Consider the following 5,748-nt stretch of genomic DNA (forward strand, 5'->3'; position numbering starts at 1 on the left):
AAAAGGCCCTGGGTGGCTTCACTCACCTACTCATGGCAGTGGACAAGTTCACCAAGTGGATAGAGGTCAAGCCCATCACCAATATCCGCTCAGAAGAGGCGATCAAGTTCCTCCTCGACATCATCTATTGGTTTAGTGTCCCTAACTATATCATCACCGACCACAAAACAAACTTCACCAAGAAGAAGTTGCTAGACTTCTATGATGAATACGACATCAGGATCGATTGGGCCTTGGCCGGACACCCACATACTAATGGTCAGGTCGAGCGGGCCAATGGCATGGTCCTCCAAGGACTCAAGCCCCGCATCTTTGACTGCCTCAAAAAGTATGTTGGGCGATGGGTTGTAGAGGTCCCATAAATCCTCTAGAGCCTAAGAATGACCCCAAACTAGTCCACAGGGTTCACCCCATTCTTCCTCGCATATGGAGCCGAAGTAGTATTGCCCTCCGACCTTGTTCATGGCACCCCAAGAGTAAAGGCCTTCGACCGAGACCAAGTCGTGGAGGCTCAGTAGGACACGGTCGACCTACTCGAGGAGGCTCGTGAGACGACCGTCATCCACTCTATTTGTTACCAGCAAACTCTCCGTAGGTACCATGAAAGAAAAATTAGGGGGAGGATCCTCGAGGTCAGTGATCTTGTACTCTAGAGGACCTAGTCAACCAAGGAGAAACATAAGCTCTCTCTAGCATGGGAAGGACCCTACACGATGACCGAGGTGATCTAACTAGGCATCTACTGACTGAAGGACAACAATGATAATGTTCTCACCAACACATGGAACATCGCTCAGGGGCTCCACGGAGGTGCGATACCACCCTCTTTTTTACTATCACATAGTAACACTTTTCACCCAAACAAAAGGGCATTTTGTTCCTTTGATTACCCTACGTAACTTGCGCTTTTAGCCTCCCAACCGATCACACCCCACCACGACCTTCGGTTATGAGCAGCTGAGCCTCGCGGGACACACCAGGTTCTTAAGGTTGCAACCTACGGGTCAACGGACAGGTGCGAAAAAGAAGGGACAAAAACAAAGCTATGCAAGGATAAAAACAAGGGCAGACATGACAAGCTTCCCCTCATAAGTGATTTCATCACAAAAACGAACTTAAAATATTCACGAATGTAAAACTGTTCACACAGGGGCTCCCCCATGAATTCATCTTTTACATAAAATGACTATTTCTACTCTGACTCTATTATGCCCCCCCGGTGGCATCGGCTGACGGTACGGTTGACGGGGACGAAGACAACTCAGTTGTGGTCGGGACAACGGTGCTTAGCTCGGCTGTGGTCGGGATGACATTTGGCTCGGTTGGGGTGGGACGACGCTCACCTCCAACCCAACCTCTACTGCCTCTATAAGCTAGAAGACATCTTCTCGGTGCATGTCTACGGCCACAGTCGAATGGTGAGCCTCCATCACCCACTGCACGGTGACCTGCTCAGTGACCATCTATGCATACGGCACTAAACTCTCCCCTAGTGCATGGATTTCATCTGTGCTCCACCCATCAGCGTATCCTCTATAGATGGTCACGAAGTCTAGATTGGGGTAGTGGGTCACCACCGAGGTCAGCACCCCCGACGTCCCATAGAACATTCCATTGGAGATGAGTGCTCGAACTTTATTTGGGACCTCTGCTAGCTAGACGGCAGGCATACTGGTGCTCAATCCCGACCCGAACACCTCGAAGATGACCACCTGTGCAATATTGTGAAGCTGGTTGAGCTCTCCCTTGAGAACACATCGCTCCTCAAGGGACTAGGCTAGTGCCTCCGCGCTCTGACTGACCACCGCTTTGACCGTCTCCAGCTCTTGCTCCAAAGAGCCAAACTTTCCACCTAGTTCTAGAAATGGACGACAAATTCAGGAGCAAAGGAAAGAAAAATTCTAGGCATCAATCGAGGGTAGAATAGGTACATACCAAGGTGGGCGCTTTTAGAATGGAGATCCCTTCCTCTTGCTAGGTCACCGTCTTGAGCAGTGGAGCGTTCGACTCCTCTACCCCGAGCATCTACCCCCAGAGCGCGAGCACTTCTTGCTTGACGTCTGACTAGGCCTTTCGCTCTACCTCTAGAGCCTCTAAGGACTTCTGGAGCGCCACCTTAGTCTCTACCAAGTGGGCCTTCATCACGTTGAGTTCTCGCTCAGCAGCGTCGCCCACTCCACCACACGTAGCTTCACCGCTCGTGCTCCCATCACCTCGACCACCTAGTCTTGGGACTCATGGCAGATAGACTCTAGCTAGTGCCTGAGCTCATCGACCCACCGTAATGCCACTGCTTCTTGCTCCATCCAACCATGCTCCTCCTGAAGAAATCAGGACTTATGGATCGACATCATCTCTAGGTCCTACGAGACAAGAAGCAGGCGTGCTGAGACAACCATTTAAAAGCTAAGAAATCAAAGACAACACCAAGAACATAGAAAACTTACCTCTACAACACATGGCAGGTCGACAGTCATGGCCTAATGGATGAGCTCAACCCTCTCCAAGGCCTCCTTGAGCCTCACCTTGGTAAGGGTGAGATCGGACTCCATCGACAGTCCTCTCTCCCCGAGTAGGTGCCAGAGCTTCACATCCTCCTCATCACGAAGGACGAACCAGGCCTTTCTCGGCTCGTCGGGGTAAGGCCACATAGCTCGCGGGTCACCCCCAACCCGTTGGAAGATCTAGCCATCATAGTACCATGCGACGACTAGATCATCACCAACTCCTACGATGGTGGGATGGCTGGTGGCTCCACCCCAGTGTCTTCCTCGTCGTCGAAGGGGATGTCCACCGCCAGGACTCCATGGCTTGCCAGCGGCTGCTCTACCTCTAGCCTGGCCATGGCTCCACCGGACCACTCTAGCTCTGACCAGGCGGGCGAACCGTGTGCTCCTCCACCGACTGAGACAGGGAGCCCAGTTTCCCTCCTGTCCGCCTCTGCGACTGGCGGGGGAGGGACCGCAAGAGTCACCTCCGACCAAGCCTCTGCCGTCACCACGGGGATCACTGCCATCATGGCCACCGTCGTGCTCATGACTTGTTGGGAAGATGCAACCCCCATTAAGGAAGGTCATGCCACCACCAGCCTGCTTCCCCCTCGCTCATTGCAACCTGCAGTAGGATGGGTCTCCGGAGACTCTTCTCGCACGAGAAGTGGGGAGATCCCTAGTCCTACCAGCTCATGGCCATTACAAAAAAGGGCACACGCATAGGTTAGTCACACCCAAAAAACTCAACTATGAGGGTGAAGGGAAGCATGAATACATACCCTAGACAAAAGTGGTAGAACCTTGAAACTCTGACCGGGTGACGACGAGCTAACCGGACAAGATCACTCAGGGGTCACAGTTTGTGCCCCCTTGGACTGACCAAGGGTAGGGATGACATAGCCAGTGTAACACCCTAGGTGTTAGGCTTGCATATTTGCACTTGCATTGCATGAGCATAAGTATCAATCATTCCTATATGAGCTTTCACATATGAAACATGCAATTGAAACATGTGAAACATGCCTTGTATTCTATGTTACCCCTATGTGTATACTTATGATCATGTGTGATTGAGTGCAAGTGGTGATGTTTGGTCACTAAAGCACCTTAGCTACACTTAGGATGCTTAATGGAACAATGTTCATGTGGATCACTTTAACTAATTAAGCTCCTAAGTGATGACATGCTTAGTTTGACCTTGGATTTACATGTGGTCAATGTATGAAATGATTGTGGAACCTTAGGGGTGCCCTAAACATGTTTAGAATGTCACTAGGAACAACTTTGGTATTCATAACTAAGGCTAGTTTGGTCTCTAAGTCATACCTATAGTGTTAAGTACCAATTTCATGTGGTATGTTTGACTAAAGTTGAACTGCACTTTAGAAACTTTGCATGGATGTGCACCCTAAATCAAAGTTGTAGTACTTGAGTAGTGTAGCAACTTTTATTTTTGGGTCATAGGCTAATTCAGCTCCTAACATGCTTGAATTTGGATCACAAAAATCATTGCAATGCTGTTTTTCAAACTTACAAAAATTTTCTAAGTCTAACTGGGTTTCACAATTTGATGTAGCCTACTTTGGATTGATGTAACTCTTAAACCTTTGCAAATTAGCTAATTCTTTCTAAAGCAAGTTTGTAGCCCTCACATAGATCTCCAATTGTTATTAAGGTTATTTGTGCTAACTCACCATGGTTTAGGATTTAGGAGGGGGAGAAATACCGCTGTCAGTCGACCGATGCTAAGCCTGATGGCCTTCGCGTTCAGGCTATCATGGCCGACCGCCGTCAGGCCGAGCACGCTAAGTGGAAGCTGGACATTGGTGTTGCCCCCATCGGTTAGGCCATCATGGCCACCTCGACGCAGCATGTCTGCTGGTTCAATTACTCGCCTCGTCCGCATCCACTCGCCTCGTCCGCGCCACTCCAAGCCACGCGCTGCGCCACTGCCATTGCCGCCAAGAGCTCGCCATCGCATAGCTCCTCCGCCAGCCAGCCATTGTGCAATTTCTCCCACACATAGACACGCCTTGCGCTGCTCTACTCTCTCAAACCATTTGCCATCGTGTTCGTGACCAGGTGAGGGCCTATTGGCCATTCCCGCCACCGCCGCCATGAATGGACCCTCGCTGGAACTTGAGCTCACTGTGGCCCGAGCTAACCACCATGCATCTGTGCTTCTTTTCCTTCGCCTCATCTTCCCCATGCCTTGTAGTTGCTCTAACCCTACCTCACCGAACCTCTACCCCTCTGACATCACTGGCATGTGAGCCTCGCCGAAGTGAACTCCGCTGCCGCACCGACATGCCCGCGGCCAGGCTTCCCTAGAGCACTCACTAACCCTAGTTTAGCATTGGTAGTATCGCCTAAGCACCGTTATGCTGTAGCATCTCTCGCCTAGACCTACTATGGCGGAAGACGGCCAGCGCAGCACCGCTGTGCTGCCATGGCTGGTGACAAGCCAGCTCCGGTGTGTCCCTGTGCGAGCCGCCTACCTCTATCGACGTGGGAGAGAGAGAGGATCATCACGGTGGTGTCGGTGTCGCCGGAGAGTTCACCATCGGTGAGCTAGCACCGGTCGTCCACCATCCCCTATCTTGGTTTGACTGTCATGTGGGGTCCGCTGACCTGTGGGTCCCTCGTGTCAGTGACTGCAGTATTAGGTTTTGTGTATTTCTTTTCTAGATTTTTGTGCTAACTTTGGAAAATGATATCTAGGGCTAGGAGTGTCCTATTTGAGTGAACCAAATTTTGTTGGGTTCCTCATGAAGTGTAGTATTTGATAAAAATATGAAATGCACTATTTCTTGTATTTTTCTAGGACAATAAAATAGAGTTTGATAAATGCTTTTAAATAGTTTCAATCTTGTAAAATCTATAACTTGAGCTAGGAAAGTGCTAACAATGTGATTCCAATTTTGTTGGTCTTGTATTGTCATGTACTACCTAGGAAAAATATTGGTTGCACTGTGATCTTGCTGAAAATAGGAGTTTGCTATTTATCTTAAATAAATGCTAGATTCTTGTGCTATTTTTCAAGGTAAAAATATGTATCCATTGAGCATGAAACTTTTTGTACAGTGTTCTTGTGCTGTGATGAAGCTAAGAAAAATATAAGTACTGTTGTTTGGCATGTTTTAATAGGATTTCCTATTTATGCTATTTGAAGCCCAGATGGCTTGTCATTTTTGTGTAGGATGTTATACTTGTTCAAATGCTGTGAAATTTATATAGTAGACTACTGGGAACATGT

This window comes from Miscanthus floridulus, chromosome 3 (assembly GCF_019320115.1).
Source record: "Miscanthus floridulus cultivar M001 chromosome 3, ASM1932011v1, whole genome shotgun sequence".
Lineage (NCBI taxonomy): Eukaryota > Viridiplantae > Streptophyta > Magnoliopsida > Poales > Poaceae > Miscanthus > Miscanthus floridulus.